The 20919-nt window shown below is 38.1% G+C and overlaps 1 pseudogene; it reads right to left on the minus strand.

Annotated features, from left to right (window-relative positions):
• Positions 1 to 2256: 2256 nt before the first annotated feature.
• LOC133664356 (junctional adhesion molecule 2A-like) lies at positions 2257 to 20667 on the minus strand (annotated as a pseudogene).
• Between the last annotated feature and the right edge of the window lie 252 nt (positions 20668 to 20919).

Below are 20919 nucleotides of genomic sequence, written 5' to 3' on the forward strand. Positions count from 1 at the left end.
CCCTTTTTTTTAGTTATCTTGTCTGGCAATGCCCAGGGCTATTTTCAGCCTGCAGCGCAGTCTGTTTTTGGCCCTCGGCATTTTATTATAAAGATTCAAGTAATTCATTGTTAATGTGACCTATTATTAGATAGTACACTCATTTGCGAGATGTTTTGTTCGGATAGCTTAGCTCAAACTGTGGCACGAGCTCCATCTAGTGCAGTGGTTCTTAACCTGGGTTCGATCGAACCCTAGGGGTTCGGTGAGTCGGCTTCAGGGGTTCGGCGGAGGTCAAGACACACCCGACTCATTGTGTAAAAACAAACTTCTCCCTATCGGCGTATTACGGATACGGCAACAGCTGACTGGTTTGCAGGTGTGTAATTTGTTGTGAGTTTATACACTGTGTTGGTTTTGTTGTTTAAACAAGGTGATGTTCATGCACGGTTCATTTTGTGCACCAGTAAAAAAACATGGTAACACTTTAGTATGGGGAACATATTCACCATTAATGAGTTGCTTATTAACATGCAAATTAGTAAAATATTGGCTCTTAACTAGTCATTATTAAGTACTTATTAATGCCTTATTCGGCATGGCCTTATTATAACTCTAACCCTGACCTTAACCAAATAACTCTAAATTAAGTCTTTATTACTTAGAATATGTTCCCCTAGTGCAGTGGTTCTCAAATGGGGGTACGCGTACCCCTGGGGGTACTTGAAGATATGCCAAGGGGTACATGAGATTTTTTTTTAATATTCTAAAAATAGCAACAATTCAAAAATCCTTTATAAATATAAATAAAAACCTATCTTTTTTTCCAAATAGTTCAAGAAAGACCACTACAAATGAGCAATATTTTGCACTGTTATACAATTTAATAAATCAGAAACTGATGACATAGTGCTGTATTTTACTTCTTTATCTCTTTTTTTCAACCAAAAATGCTTTGCTCTGATTAGGGGGTACTTGAATTAAAACAATTTTCACAGGGGGTTGAGAACCACTGCCCTAGTGTCCAAATAACTCTAAAATAAGTCTTTGTTACTTAGAATATGTTCCCCTAGTGTCCAAAGAACTCTAAATTAAGTCTTTGTTACTTAGAATATGTTCCCCTAGTGTCCAAATAACTCTAAATTAAGTCTTTGTTACTTAGAATATGTTCCCCTAGTGTCCAAATAACTCTAAATTAAGTCTTTGTTACTTAGAATATGTTCCCCTAGTGTCCAAATAACTCTAAATTAAGTCTTTGTTACTTAGAATATGTTCCCCTAGTGTCCAAATAACTCTAAATTAAGTCTTTGTTACTTAGAATATGTTCCCCTAGTGTCCAAATAACTCTAAATTAAGTCTTTGTTACTTAGAATATGTTCCCCTAGTGTCCAAATAACTCTAAATTAAGTCTTTGTTACTTAGAATATGTTCCCCTAGTGTCCAAATAACTCTAAATTAAGTCTTTGTTATTTAGAATATGTTCCCCTAGTGTCCAAATAACTCTAAATTAAGTCTTTGTTATTTAGAATATGTTCCCCTAGTGTCCAAATAACTCTAAATTAAGTCTTTGTTACTTAGAATATGTTCCCCTAGTGTCCAAATAACTCTAAAATAAGTCTTTGTTACTTAGAATATGTTCCCCTAGTGTCCAAATAACTCTAAAATAAGTCTTTGTTACTTAGAATATGTTCCCCTAGTGTCCAAATAACTCTAAATTAAGTCTTTGTTACTTAGAATATGTTCCCCTGGTGTCCAAATAACTCTAAATTAAGTCTTTGTTACTTAGAATATGTTCCCCATACTGAAGCGTTATCAAAAACATATAACTTTGTCTTGAATTTGAAAAAAAAAACATTTTATTTTTCACTGAAGAAGGGTTGGGTGAATGCGCACATTAAACTGGTGGGGTTCGGTACCTCCAACAAGGTTAAGAACCACTGATCTAGTGGTACGCCAAAGAATGACTTAATTAAAAAATAACGATTTGATTTAATTAATTATTAAAGTACAGTGTTTTATTTTCCTATATTCAAACACGGTGTTACTGTTCGAACTGTGTGTAATGTTACAGTGGCCAAAAATATTAAATGGACTTGTTAAATAAAACATCTGCCTGTTTTTTTATGAATACTTAAGCCCACTACGCTACTGTGTTTTAATGTTGGTCATTATGGTGGTACTTGGAGAGCCAAGAGTTTTCTGAGGTGAAAAAGGTTTGAGAACCACTGGCTTAGCTTATATCATCCTGAGAACCAGCGTCCTCTGCAGTGGACATTTTTCTTCAAAAATGTGTGTAACAAGGACAAAATAAATCAAACGTCCACTCCAGAGGACGCCGGTTCTTTCTGAGCTCCATTGGATTTGTCGAAGCATCTGTAATGCCCAAAATCTGTACGGCAACCAGTGAGGGTTTGACGAGAATCGGCTGAGTTTTGGTCTTTGAAGTAAATACCAGCGAGGGCGACAACATTCCAGCTGTGAGACGAGTTGGATTTTGGGATGTTTGGACATGGTTCAGATCATGAAAGACTGAGTTTGTTTGTAGTTCATGGGCTGCAGGCAAAGAGATAGAGACGTGTAAACAAACACGTTCAATTAGGCAGAGTTATCGCGCCAACACTCACGTTGTGGATGGGAGGAGGAGGAGGAGGAGGAGGGCTGTAGGACTTGCTGCTGGGAGACAAAGTGGACATCTTTGCTTCAAAGTCCTCTAAAAGGAAGTGATGTCACTGAAGGAACACTCACCCTTTGGCCTTCTTCTCTTCTGCTTGGAGAAGGAAACATGGAGATCGGTTAGGCAGCACAGACCATCCTAGGTCACACTTTCATGCTAGTTGGTGTAGGACAGGGGTCGGCAACCCGCGGCTCCGGAGCCGCGTGCGGCTCTTTGACCACTCTGATGCGGCTCAGCTGCATATTTGCCGACCCCCCCGATTTTCCCAGCAGACTGCCTCTCCTAGAAATCTCCCAGGGTAAAAATTATCCTATTTTCACTCTAATTACTTAATCAAGGGCGTGCCCTAATGGCACTGCATTAATTGTACTCTATAGCATTTGCAAACAGCGTGCCGGCCCGGCCACATGTTATATGTTGCTTTTACTTGCACACGTAGGCATACTTGTTCAACAGCCACACAGCTTACACTGACGGTGGCCGTATAAGTTCAAGTTAAAAAGTTAACTTTAACACTGTTACGTTACAAATATGCGCCACACTGTGAACCCACACCAAAAAAGAATGACAAAAACATTTCTGGAGAACATCCGCACCGTAACACAACACAACAAATACCCAGCATCCCATGCAGCCCTAACTCTTCCGGTCTACATTATACACCCCCGCTACCACCAAACCCCCCCACACATCAACCCCCCCCCCCTCTCCGTGCGTCGGTTGAGCGGAAGAGTTAGTGCTGCATGGGATTCTGGGTATTTGTTGTGTTGTGTTTATGTTGTGTTACAGTGCAGATGTTCTCCAGAAATGTGTTTGTCATTCTTTTTTGGTGTGGGTTCAAAGTGTGGCGCATATTTGTAACGTAACAGTATTAGAGTTGTTTTTATACGACTACCGTCAGTGTAAGCTGTGTGGCTGTTGAACAAGTATGCCTTGCTGGCACTTTCGTGAGCAAGCAAAAGCTACATTCAACATGGGGCCAAATAGGTACGCTGTTTGGGCAGGCTGTAGAGGGCGCTAAAAGCAGTGCCAGCACATCCTGAAATTTGGGAGTCTCCCGGAAAATTGAGAGCGTCGGAAAATTGAGAGCGTCGGCAAGAAAGACGCTATCAAGCGCCATTCAATTAAAAGTCGCGGGCCGCACTAACATTACATATCCTTATTAAGATGCGTGTGTCAGAGACCCCTGGTTAACATAGCGCAAAGCAATTTAAGCTTTGCATGCGGTGTTTTTCATTTTAAATTTTCAAAAATTTTTTGTGGCTCCCATTGTTTTCTTTAATTTGTGAAACTTTCCAAAATGGCTCTTTGAGTGGTAAAGGTTGCCGACCCCTGGTGTAGGAAGTTCCCAAGTTCTTTATGCACTTCCTGTTTTCCAGTATGGGCCACACCCTGTAGTCCTCTGTACCCAGCAGGCATATCCCAGCTTGTCTTATGTTCCCAAGTGTTGCACACGTGTTCCCATCTTCCACTATTTTGACCAAGTGAGGGTAAGCCTTCGTGCCTGAGCTCAACGTCATGTTCCCCAGTTGGTTTATGTTCCCAAGATTTATTCTTATGTTCCATAATTCTCCTGTTTTTTTAGTGTTTCATGGTAGCCATCAGTGTCAAAGGTTAACGTTAAAACTACAAAATGGATCATGTTCCCAGGTTGTCTTAATGTTCCCAAGATTTACTCATATGTTCCCTGGTTTTCCCATTTTCTAGGGTTTTTTACAATGTGTGGCCCTTTCTTTTTCATGTTCCCAAGATGTATTATTATGTTCCATAATTCTCATGTTTGTCGAGTGTTTCATGGTAGCCATCAGTGTCAGTGGTTAATAGGGGTGTGGGGAAAAAATCGATTCGAATTCGAATCGCGATTCTCACGTTGTGCGATTCAGAATCGATTCTCATTTTTTAAAAATTGATTTTTAAAATTGTTTAAATGTATTTTATTTTTTTTATTTTTTTTATTTTTTATTTTTAATTAATCAATCCAACAAAACAATACACAGCAATACCATAACAATGCAATCCAATTCCAAAACCAATCCCGACCCAGCAACACTCAGAACTGCAATAAACAGAGCAATTGAGAGGAGACACAAACACGACACAGAACAAACCAAAAGTAGTGAAACAAAAATGAATATTATCAACAACAGTATCAATATTAGTTACAATTTCAACATAGCAGTGATTAAAAATCCCTCATTGACATTATCATTAGACATTTATAAAAATGCATCTCATAAGCTTGACAACACACTGTGTCCAATATTTTCACAAAGACAAAATAAGTCATATTTTTGGTTCATTTAATAGTTAAAACAAATGTACATTATTGCAATCAGTTGATAAAACATTGTCCTTAACAATTATAAAAGCTTTTTACAAAAATCTACTACTCTGCTTGCATGTCAACAGACTGGGGTAGATCCTGCTGAAATCCTATGTATTGAATGAATAGAGAATCCTTTTGAATCGGGAAAAAATCGTTTTTGAATCGAGAATCGTGTTGAATTGAAAAATGTTTTGATTCTGAATCGAATCGTGACCCCAAGAATTGATATTGAATCGAATCGTGGGACACCCAAAGATTCACAGCCTTAGTGGTTAACGTTAAAACTACAAAATGGATCATGTTCCCAGGTTGTCTTAATGTTCCCAAGATTTACTCATATGTTCATGAATTGATTTACGTGGACCCCGACTTAAACAAGTTGAAAAACTTATTCGGGTGTTACCATTTAGTGGTCAATTGTACGGAATATGTACTGAACTGTGCAATCTACTAATAAAAGTTTCAATCAATCAATCAATCAATTTTCCCATTTTCTAGGGGTTTTACAGTGTGTGGCCCTTTCTTTATCATGTTCCCCAGTTGTCTTACATTCCCAAGATGTATTCTTATGTTCCCTAGTTCGCTTATTTTTCCAGTGTTTCACGATAGGTCTTGGCGTCAGTGGTCAATGTTTAGCTACAAGATAGAACGTTTCCAAGTTGTCTTATGTTCCCAAGATGTACTCCTATGTTCACATGTTCTTTTTAATTTACCCAATGAGAGTTTTGCATTGGGTAGCCCTTAGTGCCTGGGGTCAACGTCATGTTCCCAAGATGTATTCTTATGTTCCATAATCCTCCTGTTTTTCGAGTGTTCCATGGTAGCCATCTGTGTCAGTGGTTCACATTATAACTACAAGATAGATCATGTTACCAGGTTGTCTTAATGTTCCCAAGATTTCCACATATGTTCCCTGGTTTCCCCATGTTCCTAGTGTGGTCTTTGTTGCCCAGGATTAGTCGTTATATCATGTTCCCTAGTTGTCATACGCTCCCAAGATTTATTCTTATGTTCCCTGGTCCTCCTATTTTTCCGAGTTTTTCATGGTAACCTTCGGTGTCAGTGGTCAATGTTTAGCTACAAGATAGAATGTTTCCAGGTTGTCTTATGTTCCCAAGATCTACTCACATATTATCCTATTTTACCCAATGAGAGTTTTACATTGGGTAGCCCTAAGTGCCAGGGGTCAACGTCATGGTCCCCAGTTTTTTTATGTTCCCAAGATTTATTCTTATGTTGCATAATTCTCCTGTTTTCCGAGTGTTTCATGGTAGTCATCAGTGTCAGTGGTTAACGTTAAAACTAAAATGTATATCATGTTCCCAGGTTGTCTTATCCTCTCAAGATTTAATCATCTGTTCCCTGGTTTTCCCATTTTCCTAGGGTTTTACAATATGTGGCCCTTGGTGCCCAGGATTAGTAGTTATATCATGTTCCCTAGTTGCCATACGTTCCCAAGATGTACTAACATGTTCTCCTATTTTACCCAATGAGAGTTTTACATTGGGTAGCCCTTAGTGTCTGGGGTCAACGCCATGTTCCCCAGTTGTTTTATGTTCCCAATATCTACTTATATTAGACTTAGACAAACTTTAATGATCCACGAGGGAAATTGTTCAACACAGTAGCTCAATATATGTTCCCTGGTTTTCCCATTTTTTGAGGGTTTTACAATGTGTTGCCCTTGGTGCCCAGGGTTAAGTCGTTATATCATGTTCCCTCGTTGTCATACGTTCACAAAATGTATTCTTATGTTCCCTGGTTCACCTATTTTCCGAGTGTTTCATGGTAACCCTCAGTGTCCGGGATCAATGTTTAGCTACAAGATAGAACGTTTTGAGGTTGTCTTATGTTCCCAAGATTTACTCACATGTTCCCTGTTTTTCCATTTTCTGAGGGTTTTACAATGTGCGGCCCTTGGTGCCCGAGGTTAAACCAATAGCTACATAACATATAATGTTCCCAAGTCGTATTTTTTGCTCAAGTGTTGCAGAATGAGTGACCCTTGGTACTCGGGTCAACATAATAGCTACAAGATATACGGTATAATGTTCCCAAATGAGAGTTTTACATTGGGTAACCCTTAGTGCCTGGGGTCAACGTCGTGTTCCCCAGTTGTCTTATGTTCCCTAGTTGTCTTATGTTCCCTGGTTTTCCCATTTTCTGGGGGTTTTACAATATGTGGCCCTTGGTGCCCAGGGTTAAGTCATTATATCATGTTCCCTCGTTATACGTTCACAAGATTTATTCTTATGTTCCCTGGTTTCCTATTTTCTGAGTGTTTCATGGTAACCCTCGGTGTCAGTGGTCAATGTTTAGCTACAAAATAGAACGTTTCCAGGTTGTCTTACATTCCCAGGATTTACTCACACGTTCCCTGTTTTTCCATTTTTTGAGGGTTTTACAATGTGCGGTTCTTGGTGCCCGAGGTTAAACTAATAGCTACATAACATATAATGTTCCCAAGTCGTATTTTTTGCTCAAGTGTTTCAGAATGAGTGACCCTTGGTACTCGGGTCAACATAATAGCTACAAGATATACAGTATAATGTTCCCAAATTAGAGTTTTACATTGGGTAACCCTTAGTGCCTGGGGTCAACGTCGTGTTCCCCAGTTGTCTTATGTTCCCTAGTTGTCTTATGTTCCCTGGTTTTCCCATTTTCTTGGGGTTTTACAATATGTGGCCCTTGGTGCCCAGAGTTAAGTCATTATATCATGTTCCCTCGTTATACGTTCACAAGATGTATTCTTATGTTCCCTGGTTTCCTATTTTCTGAGTGTTTCATGGTAACCGTCTGTGTCAGTGATCAATGTTTAGCTACAAAATAGAACGTTTCCAGGTTGTCTTACATTCCCAGGATTTACTCACACGTTCCATGTTTTTCCATTTTCTGAGGGTTTTACAATGTGCGGCCCTTGGTGCCCGAGGTTAAACCAATAGCTACATAACATATAATGTTCCCAAGTCGTATTTTTTGCTCAAGTGTTTCAGAATGAGTGACCCTTGGTACTCGGGTCAACATAATAGCTACAAGATATACGGTATAATGTTCCCAAATGAGAGTTTTACATTGGGTAACCCTTAGTGCCTGGGGTCAACGTCGTGTTCCCTAGTTGTCTTATGTTCCCTGGTTGTCTTATGTTCCCTGGTTTTCCCATTTTCTTGGGGTTTTACAATATGTGGCCCTTGGTGCCCAGAGTTAAGTCATTATATCATGTTCCCTTGTTATACGTTCACAAGATTTATTCTTATGTTCCCTGGTTCTCCTATTTTCGGAGTGTTTCATGGTAACCCTCGGTGTTGTCTTATGTTCCCAAGATTTACTCACATGTTCCCTGTTTTTCCATTTTCTGAGGGTTTTACAGTGTGCGGCCCCTTAGTGCCCGGGGTTAAGCTAATTGCTACATAACATATAATGTTCCCAAGTCGTATTTTTTGCTGAAGTCTTCCCCGCCCCCACGAGTGTTTCAGAACGAGTGACCCTCGGTACTCGGGTCAACATGATAGCTACAAGATATACAGTGTAATGTTCCCAACTTGTCTTAGGTTCCCAACATGAATTCTTACTGTGTTCCCTGGTTCTCTGAATTTACAAGTCTTTTACAATGTGTGGCCTTTAGTGCTCGGAGTCAAACATCTGGGGCCGTACTTATCAAGCTTCTTAGAATTACTCCTAAGAAGTCTGCTAAGAGTTGACTTAAGAGTAAATAAATTATTCGCTGAAAGCTGCACTTAAAAGTTAGTTATCAAGCGTCTTACTCACACTTTCAGCGAAGTGTAGGACTGAATCTTAAGTGTCACACTCAGAGCTGAATTACGACATTACTATGTGCCGTAAACGGAATTTTAGGTGACGTCATTTCTGTGTCCATAGAAATGACCAATCACGGAAGGGAATCCGTTGTCTAAGAATAAAGAAATATCTTGGAAATATTTAAGTGGACAATGGGAGTGTATATTTTGACAATAAACTACAAAATAATACAAAACAAACTAGTCCCCGCCCGCACTCACGCTACCGCTCCCTCTCTTCTATCGCCCACACACTCACTGACGTCACTCACCTCACATGCTGTCACCTATTAAAGGGCCACACACATACGCTACTCTCATAACATTTTCTTTCCAATTCATTAATTAGGCAACTAATTTGAAACTGGTGTGGGTGGCTCTATATATACTAGCCCACTGCAGACACATACAGAAATCAACAAGGAATCGAAAATTATTAAATCTGTGACAAAAATAATACCCGCTCTGTCTAAACGATACCGTTTGATCAGCTGCTCGTCATCAAACAAAGCCAGGACATCCTTCCCACGTCTCTCTCGCATCAGTGCCATCCCCCGCTGGCAACTCCTAACCACTTAGGACACCTCTGAAGGTCTCTTAAATATCGTGGAGAGTAGGAGTGATTCTTAGACTTAAGAACGTTGATAAAAAGCTTTTATTCTTAAGTTTGAGAGTAGGACTAAATTTCGCAAATTCTCAGGACTTAAGTGTAAAATGGCACTCTAAGAAGCTTGATAAGTACGGCCCCTGATCTCCAACATACAATCCTTTAGTATATTTAATCCTTAGTTCCCATGTTGTGCGTCCATTCTGTAGATCTCTATCAGTTCCTATTGATCCATGTATACGGTATACCGCATTTTTCGGAGTATAAGTCGCTCCGGAGTATAAGTCGCACCGGCCGAAAATGCATAATAAAGAAGGAAAAAAACATATATAAGTCGCACTGGAGTATAAGTCGCATTTTTGGGGGAAATGTATTTGATAAAACCCAACACCAAGAATAGACATTTGAAAGGCAATTTAAAATAAATAAAGAATAGTGAACAACAGGCTGAATAAGTGTACGTTATATGAGGCATAAATAACCAACTGAGAACGTGCCTGGTATGTTAACGTAACATATTATGGTAAGAGTCATTCAAATAACTATAACATATAGAACATGCTATAGGTTTACTAAACAATCTGTCAATCCTAATCGCTAAATCCCATGAAATCTTATACGTCTAGTCCAGTGCGGCCCGCGAGTTTTGAATGAATGGCGCTTGATAGCGTCATACTTGCCAATCCTCTCATTAATTCCAGGAGACTCCCGAATATCAGGTCGTGATGGCACTGCTTTTGGCGCCCTCTACAGTCTGCCCAAACAGTGTACCTGTTCGACCACATGTAGAATGCAGCTTCAGCTTGCTCACGTAAGTGACAGCAAGGCGTACTAGCTCAGCAGCCACACCGCTTACACTGACGGTAGCCGTACAAAAACAACTTTAACACTGTTACGTTACAAATATGCGCCACACTTTGAACCCACACCAAAAAAGAATGACAAACACATTTCTGGAGAACATCTGCACTGTAACACAACATAAACACAACACAACTAATACCCAGAATCCCATGCAGATCTAACTCTTCCGCTCAACCGACGCATGGAGGGGGGAGGGTTGATGTGTGGGGGGGTTTGGTGGTAGCAGGGGTGTATAATCTAGACCGGAAGAGTTAGGGCTGCATGGGATTCTGGGTATTGGTTGTGTTGTGTTACACTACCGTCAGTATAAGCTGTGTGGCTGATGAGTAAGTATGCTTTGCTGTCTCCTGTGTGTGCAAGTAAAAGCTACATACAACATGTGGCCGGGCTGGCACGCTGTTTGTAAATGCTGTAGAGGACAATTACTGCGGTGCATTTAGGGCACGCCCTTTATTTAGTAATTAGAGTGAAAATAGGATTATAATTGCCCTTGGAGTTTTCTTAGAGAGGCACTGAGATCCACAAGTCTCCTGGGAAAATCGGGGGGGTCGGCAAGTATGCAGCTGAGCCGCATCAGAGTGGTCAAAGAGCCGCATGCGGCTCTGGAGCCGCGGGTTGCCGACCCCTGGTCTAGTCTCTTACGTGAATGAGCTAAATAATATTATTTGATATTTTACGGTAATGTGTTAATAATTTCACACATAAGTCGCTCCTGAGTATAAGTCGCACCCCCGGCCAAACTATGAAAAAAAAACTGCGACTTATAGTCCGAAAAATACGGTACTATAAATATAATTTTTTCCTGTACTCTATGTAACTTTGATTCAATGTTTTCCCAGTATAGTCCGTATGAATGTTTCCAAGATCTCTGGTAAGTTCCCCAATGTGTGAGTGGTGCTAATAATATACTCACTGTTGCAGCATCCTCGACGGTAGCAAATACAGACGCAGATGCAGCAGAGCAGCGTGACAACCACAAACGTTGCAGCGCCGGCTATCAAAATGGCCGCATCTGCTTGATCTAGAAGAAGAGTCCTTATGTCAGGAGAGAATATGTAGTACTATACTAAGAATGGATACTAACTCACAGTCGATAACTTTTAGTTGTTGCGCCACGCAGCTCTTGGGCGCCCCCACACTGTTGGAGGACTCACAGCGATACATCCCCGAGTCCACTTTGGAAACACTTTTCAACTTCTGCTCCAGGAAAGAAGAAGAGGAACAGCCATGTCTGCACTTGTGCCTTCTGCGTGAGGTCATGTGCTCCGAGCATCTGTTAGCACGTGTTAGTTAGCACTCACCAGCGTTCCTTTGTGAGAGTCCATGCTGTACGCCATGTCGCTGGAGGACATCAGGACCTGGTTGTCTTTGTACCAGCTGTACTTGGCGGGGGGGGACACTCAGCTGGTCTTTGCACAGAAGCTCCAAGTCCGAGCCCACGAACACGGACTGGGGAACCTCGCATGAAGGGATGTGAGGAGGCACTGGTTGACGGGAAGGACATCGATCTTACTAACGGCCAAAAGGAGCAGGAACACAAAGTGTGTCTCCGCTTCGTCCATGCAAATCCTATTTTGTTTGTATTGAACACACAAAGTCCATGTCATGAAAAATATTCAATTATTCTGACAAAATACAATCATGTCAAACTGGTTTAGAGGAAATACCAATAGAAATATATACTGTATATACACAGTATATATATATATATATATATATATATATATATATATACACAGTATATATGTATAATATATACAGTCGTGGTCAAAAGTTTACATACACTTGTAAAGAACATAATGTCATGGCTGTCTTGAGTTTCCAATAATTTCTACAACTCTTATTTTTTTGTGATAGAGTAATTGGAGCACATACTTGTTGGTCACAAAAAACATTCATGAAGTTTGGTTCTTTTATGAATTTATTATGGGTCTACTGAAAATGTGACCAAATCTGCTGGGTCAAAAGTATACATACAGCAATGTTAATATTTGGTTACATGTCCCTTGGCAAGTTTCACTGCAATAAGGCGCTTTTGGTAGCCATCCACAAGCTTCTGGTTGAATTTTTGACCACTCCTCTTGACAAAATTGGTGCAGTTCAGCTAAATGTGTTGGTTTTCTGATGTGGACTTGTTTCTTCAGCATTGTCCACACGTTTAAGTCAGGACTTTGGGAAGGCCATTCTAAAACATTCATTCTAGCCTGATTTAGCCATTCCTTTACCACTTTTGATGTGTGTTTGGGGTCATTGTCCTGTTGGAACACCCAACTGCGCCCAAGACCCAACCTCCAGGCTGATGATTTTAGGTTGTCCTGAAGAATTTGGAGGTAATCCTCCTTTTTCATTGTCCCATTTACTCTCTGTAAAGGACCAGTTCCATTGGCAGCAAAACGGGCCCAGAGCATAATACTACCACCACCATGCTTGACAGTAGGCTTGGTGTTCCAGGGATTAAAGGCCTCACCTTTTCTCCTCCAAACATATTGCTGGGTATTGTGGCTAAACAGCTCAATTTTTGTTTCATCTTACATCACATGGACAAAGATAATACCTTCTGGAGGAAAGTTCTGTGGTCAGATGAAAAAAAAATTCAGCTGTTTGGCCACATATATATACATACATATATATGTATATACATATATACACACACATGTATATATATACATATATAAATGATAAATGGGTTGTACTTGTATAGCGCTTTTCTACCTTCAAGGTACTCAAAGCGCTTTGACAGTATTTCCACATTCACCCATTCACACACTGATGGAGGGAGCTGCCATGCAAGGCGCTACAAACCCATCAGGAGCAAGGGTGAAGTGTCTTGCCCAAGGACACAATGGACGTGACTAGCATGGTAGAAGGTGGGGATTGAACCCCAGTAACCAGCAACCCTCCGATTGCTGGCACGGCCACTCTACACACGTGTAAATATATATATATATATATATATATATATATATATATATATATATATATATATATATATATATATATATATATATATATATATATATATATATATATATATATATATATATATATATATATATATATATATATATATACAAGTGTGTGTGTATATATATATATATATATATATATATATATATATATATATATATATATATATATATATATATATGTATATATATATATATATATATATATATATATATATATATATATATACAAGTGTGTGTGTATATATATATATATATATATATATATATATATATATATATATATATATATATATATATATATATATATATATATATATATATATATATATATATATACACATATATACAAGTGTGTGTGTATATATATATATATATATATATATATATATATATATATATATATATATATATATATATACATATATATGATTATATATATTTATATATATTTATGTTCAAAACTTTTTACTTTACAATTAAGTAAGATGACTACTTTTTTCTCGTAAACTTATGAGCTTTTTCCTTATAAAATGATGACTTGTTTGTAAAAACTACACATTTTCTTCATAAACTTACATCTTCCGGTTTTTAGAATTTTCTTGTAAAATTATAAACTTACTAAAAAATACATTCCCCTCAAAAGTTTTTCTTGTAAAGTTACGACTTGTTTATTGTAGCGTTATTACACCCCCCTACACACTCCCCCAAAAAATCAACATAATTTTTACTTCATAAAATTACATTTTCAAAATTTCTACTTTTTAAAAAAAAATACTACTTTTTTGGGTAAAACTACATTTTCCTACTAAAATAATTACTTTTTCTTATTGCTAATTGACTTGTAGACATTTTCCCTTTTTTACTTTTTATTCATAAATTACTTATTTTTTCCTGTAAAATTACAATTGTATTCTCGAATTTTTTGTAAAAGGAAATGTTTTTCTAGAAAAAACACGTTTTTCCTCATACAATTGTTACTTTTTAACACATTTTTCTTTATAAAACTTTTTAGCCAAAAATTGACATTTCGCTTCATAAAATAAAGTCACTTTCTCATCAAATTATGACATTTGAAATGCCAATGTTTACCAAAAAAATGATTTTCTTTTAAACTAAAATAATATGAAAACATAGGATAGGATACATAGGATTTTTTTTATCATTTGAGAGGCATTTTTAATGATCATTTTCACTCATTATTTTTACTATTACAAACTTTTTTGGTCATCTGCAGGGATGTTTTATTAATGGGGAACTGCACTTTTTTTTTTTGGAATTTGACCTTTCATTCACAATCCTTATGTAGGACAAGACCATATGTTTTCTTTCTTTTTTATTCTAATTTGTGGCTAACGATGCAGCTGGTAGGAATACACTATTCCACCCATAAAACCCTCTTAAAAACATCCAAAAAAAACCAAAATACTTACAAATTATTAACCAGGTATTAGCGATGTTGTTGTTATAAGTGGATCACGGAGAGCCAACTAGCTTATGCTGCTATATTGACATACTGCACTGCAAAAAGTCAGTGTTCAAAAACAAGGAAAAAAAATACAAAAATTAGGGGTATTTTATTTGAACTAAGCAAAATTATCTGCCAATAGAACAAGAAAATTTGGCTTGTCGAGACTTTCCAAAACAAGTAAAATTAGCTAACCTCAATGAACCCAAAAATACTTTAAAATAAGTATATTCTCACTAATAACAAGTGCACTTTTCTTGGTAGAAAAAAAAGAGACCTTTTTGCTCAATATGTTGAAAAATATTCTTAAATTAAGTAAATGCTAGTGCCATTATCTTGACATAATGATATGTGCTTGGCATTACATTTCTTGAAACCAGCAAACTTATACTAAAAACTAATTTATTGTTCTTAATGGAAAGGCAACAAGGCAACCGCTTGTTACTCTCGAGGTCTCCTAGCCGCTCAGGCAAATCATATGGTCTAAAAATGCATTTTTCCATCGGTAACATGACATCATCGCGCCAAGTGCATGCTCTTTCAGTCATTTAGTGCGCATATATACAGCCCGGCCCCCGGCCAAAAATGTTTTAATTGTAATTTTGAGGAATTTATCTGAATGTGCATGAACTATTTCTGTTCAAAATTGTTTGAAATGTCAAATGTTTAAATATTAACTGTCAGTTTACTGTCCTGTGCCAACTGTACTACTATATGAGTACGTATTTTCTATTGTTTCATTGAAAATAAAACAGCAAAGTCCATTTGGCTGTCATCTGTTTTAATTAGGAGACACAATTGTGTCAAAATCAGGATTTTTTTTTCATGCTTGAAATAAGAAATGATTACTTTAAAAAAGTAGTTTTATACTTGTGAGTGTTGATGACACAGCTTTGCAACAGTTGATATTCTAGTTTTAAGCATGTTTTACTCAATATAGCTCATCAAATCTCAGCAACAAGCTGTAATATCTTACTGAGATCATTTAGGACCAAAACCCTTAAAACAAATAAAACACTCTGACATAAAATCTGCTTAGTGAGAAGAATTATCTTATCAGACAGACAATTAGCAAATATCACACGTATTTCAGATATTTAATCTTACTTAGATTTCGGTTTTGGCAGTGTGAGCCAAGGAGCTGCTGCATCACCTCCGAGCTGGTGAAAGTTAGTTAGAAGGGTGTGGACATAAACCGAGAAGTTGACAATCAACTTATACCCGGAGATGGCGCGAAAGACACGAAAAGACGCTCGTTTGCGGCACCTTCTTTTTTTTTTTTAACCCTTGGTGAGGATTATGATTAATTCTTCATCTAAACGGGAAGATACAAACATCCCATCAGCTGGCATCCCACTGAGAGCAGACATTGTACAGTAAGGGATTGTTTTACTACGTACGTAGTGTGTGTATCTTGTTTAGCACTTAACAATGCATGTTACATACATTACAAAAATATTAAATGTTATTATGCTCCATTTTGCTAACATTAATTTACGAGATAGAATGTATGAAAAAAAGAAGGTACCAAGAACGTGAAGGTTGACGGTGACCTCTCCAAAGTTGACGTGGTCCTGGCTGGCGGTGACCTCACAGCGATACTCTCCCGAGTCCTTCTGACTCACCGAGTGGATGGTCAGCGTGGCTCCCTCCATCTTGGCCCGGCCTGCGTAGGACCCTGGTTGCCACGGTAACAATGAGCACGGATAACGTTGGGAGGAAGCGCAACCACGAAGGTCAGAGGTTGTCGTCACTCACCAGTAAATTTGTTATTAAAGTAAACAAAAGTGACAGCGTTTCCCTTCTTCTTCCATTCGATGCGAGGGTTGGGATCCTTCTCAGTGCCGAACTCGCAGGACAGGACAGCGTCTGCCAGGACGGGACCAGAACTTTATAGTCCAGTTTGGACCAGACCTCATGACAACTAGTCTATTGTTTTCCTGAAGTCAGCTTGTTGGCTTCATGATTTCAATAAATATATTTCCATACTCAATTACCAGGGTTTTTTGTTTTTTTTCTCACATTGCAACTTTTTTTTCCTCATAAAGTTGCAACTTTTTTTGTCATAAAATGTTTTATTCTTGTCAAAATTACAACTTTGGTGGTATTTATATTAAAAGGTGATTTCTCGTAAAATAACTTTATTCTCGCAAGAACTCAACTTTTCGTATAAATTACAACTTTACAACTTTACAATGTATTTACAGATTTCTTTCTTGTAAAAGTAGAGCTTGTAAAAATGGTACAACTGCATTGACTTTCTCATAAAATTACAACTTTTTGTGTAAAATGATATCATTCGCATACATTACAACAACTTTATTGTCATAAAATTAGGACTTTTTTTCTCAGATAACAAAAACTATTGCAATATAAAACTTTGTTGGAAAATTAAGACTTATTTCTCAGATAAATACACAAATATTGCAATATTACAACTTTGTAATACAAAACCAGTGAAGTTGGCACGTTGTGTAAATGGTAAATAAAAACAGAATACAATGATTTGCAAATCCTTTTCAACTTGTATTCAATTGAAATGGTGAACTTTGTTATTTTTTGCAAATATTAGCTCATTTGGAGTGGGATGCCTGCAACATGTTTCGAAAAAGCTGGCACGAGTGGCAAAAAAGACTGAGAAAGTTGAGGAATGCTCATCAAACACTTATTTGGAACATCCCACAGGTGAGCAGGCTAATTGGGAACAGGTGGGTGCCATGATTGGGTATAAAAGCAGCTTCCATGAAATGCTCAGTCATTCACAAACAAGGATGGGGCGAGGGTCACCACTTTGTCAACAAATGCGTGAGCAAATTGTCGAACAGTTTAAGAACAACATTTCTCAACGAGCTTTTGCAAGGAATTTAGGGATTTTACCATCTACGCTCTGTAATATCATCAAAAGGATCCGAGAATCTGGAGAAATCACTGCACATAAGCGATGATCTTATGAACCTTCGATCCCTCAGGCGATATTGGATCAAAAAGTGACATCAGTGTGTAAAGGATATCACCACATGGGCTCAGGGACACTTCAGAAAACCACTGTCAGTAACTACAGTTCGTCGCTACACCTGTAAGTGCAGGTTGAAACGCTACTATGCAAAGCGAAAGCCATTCATCAACAACACCCAGAAACGCCACCGGCTTCGCTGGGCCTGAGCTCATCTAAGAAGGACTGATGCAAAGTGGAAAAGTGTTCTGTGGTCTGATGAGTCCACATTTCAAATTGTTTTTGAAAATTGTGGACGTCGTGTCCTTCGGAACAAAGAGGAAAAGAACCATCTGGATTGTTATAGGCGCAAAGTGTAAAAGCCAGCATGTGTGATGGTATGGGGGTGTATTAGTGCCCAAGGTATGGATAACTTACACATCTGTGAAGGCACCATTAATGCTGAAAGGTACATACAGGTTTTGGAGCAACATATGTTGCCATCCAAGCAACATTATCATGGACGCCCCTGCTTATTTCAGAAAGACAATGCCAAGCCACGTGTAACAACAGCGTGGCTTCATAGTAAAAGAGTGCGGGTACTAGACTGGCCTGCCTGTAGTCCAGACCTGTCTCCCATTGAAAATGTGAGGCGCATTATGAAGCCTAAAATAGCACAACGGAGACCCCCGGACTGTTGGACAACTTAAGCTGTACATCAAGCAAGAATGGGAAAGAATTCCACCTGAAAAGCTTCAAAAATGTGTCTCCTCAGTTCCCAAACGTTTACTGAGTGTTGTTAAAAGGAAAGGCCATGTAACACAGTGGTGAACATGCCCCTGTGACATTTTTTTTGTAATGTGTTGCTGCCATTATATTCTAAGTTAATTATTGTTTGCAAAAAAAAAATAAAGTTTCTCAGTTCGAACGTTAAATATTGTGTCTTTGCAGTCTATTCAATTAAATATAAGTTGAAAAGGATTTTCAAATCATTGTATTCTGTTTTTGTTTACGAATTACACAACGTGCCAACTTCACTGGTTTGGGGTTTTATAAAATATAATTAGGGCATTTCTTGCAATGTTACATCTTTGTCACAAAATTGGACTTTATTCTTGTAGAAAAATGTCCAAAAAAAAAAATACTTTTTATAAACGACAACCTATTTCTTGTAATAATTACAACTTTGTTGTTATAAAATGACAAAACATTTTGTAAAATGAATTCAATTAGTGAAAAATGAAAACCTTTTTCTCGTCATTTTAAAATGTCGTCTTCATAAAATCCCAGTTTTTTTTCCAACTTCATTCTTGCAAAATTATGACTTTTTCCTGTAAAAACTACAACTGACCTTAAAATTACAACTTTTTTTCTGTGCAGTTACCTTTTTTGTTATATTACAACTCAACTGTCATAAAATGAAGACTATATAAAAAATATATTACAACGTTGTCGTATAAAATTATGACTTTTCTCGTAAAATCACAACTTTTCTTACAACATTACAGCTTTGTCGTAAAAATTATGACTTTTTCGGGTGAAATTGCAACTTTTTTTTGGGTCATAAAGCCAACTCACCTGTGTGCTCGTGGATTTCCACTTTGGCTTTTCTGGAGCTTACTGTCACTGACACGCCGCCAGGACCTGCAGGAGCAAAAATAATGACGTTTAAAAAAAAGCAATATGTCTTAATGAAATATTATGGGATGGGTAATTGTAAAGGTGTCAACATCAATTGTTTTGGAGGTATTTTGTATTTGTGCAACAAAAATGACTATTTTGGGTTGCAAACAAAATGTTTAGCTCAAATATGCAAATACGCAAGTCTGTGTGTGTGCGTGCGTGTGTGTGTGTGTGTGTGTGTGTGTGTGTGTGTGTGTGTGTGTGTGTGTGTGTGTGTGTGTGTGTGTGTGTGTGTGTGTGTGTGCGTGTGTGTGTGTGTGTGTGTGTGTGTGTGTGTGTGTAGCCTGGTGGTACCAGGAGCAGTGCCGCTAAGGAATGCAAGTGATGGATGACTTTCAGACGGGGGTCTTTATCTTGAATTGATAACCTCCTTTGTCAAATCAAAAGAAAGTATTTATACGTGTACCAAAAATGAAGAAATAATGGCAACCAATACAAAACCTGGTTCAGAAAAGTAGGGATTTAACAGCAAGTTAATATTGTGATTGCAGCATATAATATTGTAACAGAATAGAGATATAATCATATTCATTTACAGCAGAAGGCCGTGATATGAAAAACATCTCACAGTATAGACAACATCAAAAATTTTAAAAATGGTGACATTAAAACTTGTCAAGACAACAACAATATACTTTCTTTAAAATGTTACTTTTTCCGGTACAAGTCTGGCATTGGCTGTCAGATATTAAGATGGCAGAAGGCACTCATGCTATGGAGGCCAACATCAAGTGTGTGTGTGTGTGTGTGTGTGTGTGTGTGTGTGTGTGTGTGTGTGTGTGTGTGTGTGTGTGTGTGTGTGTGTGTGTGTGTGTGTGTGTGTGTGTGTGTGTGTGTGTGTGTGTGTGTAGGGGGTCTTGGGTATCTTCCCGCTCATCAGGAAGCACATCTCGCCTTCAAACAGCATCCGAGCCGACTTGAGTGTAAACAAGCAAGCAGCATGTAAACACTCCTTGCCTGCTTTCCTGCACTATCTCAAGACCCTGAACGCATCACGCCTCTTTTTTTTCAAAGGATAGTTCATTCAAGTGACATCATCAATGCATGGATATTTAATGTTGCACAATGAATTGTTGATATTCTGCACTTATAGAGATTAGCCAACAATCCATAAGTGTACAAAAAAGCTATGAAAGTATCGCTTGATGGAGCATTTTTGCACATTTTAAACGTTTCCGTTAGTTTAACAAACAAAATAAGAGTTTAATTTGGAGCGTAAACAAGAATGCAAATAAAACTTTAATTGCTTTTAAAGACTTACAGTGCATGCAGAGCAGAAGAAGAGGCAGCAGGAGTGGAAACAACATCTTCTTCATCTCGTCCAACGCGCCTGGTTTGGCTTTTGGATCTTTCTCTGGTGTGTGTGTTTGAGTGGGAGTGTGTGTGTGGGGGCGTGTGTGTGTGTGTGTGCGTGTGTGTGTGTGTGTGCCCATTGGAGTTTCATGCAGGGGAAAAAAGAGGGGGAAAGGCGCCTGTCGTGGAGCAAATGGCCACACGTGACCATGACGACAATTTGTTTTGTTTGTTTCCTCTTCATTCAATTATTACATTTTCTAATAAACAAGTTGCTTTTTTTTAATCAGACAAAAGGCCTCATTTTGCAAGAAGAAGTTTGGTCATTTTGCA

This window comes from Entelurus aequoreus, linkage group LG14 (assembly GCF_033978785.1).
Source record: "Entelurus aequoreus isolate RoL-2023_Sb linkage group LG14, RoL_Eaeq_v1.1, whole genome shotgun sequence".
NCBI classification, from domain to species: Eukaryota; Metazoa; Chordata; class Actinopteri; order Syngnathiformes; family Syngnathidae; genus Entelurus; species Entelurus aequoreus.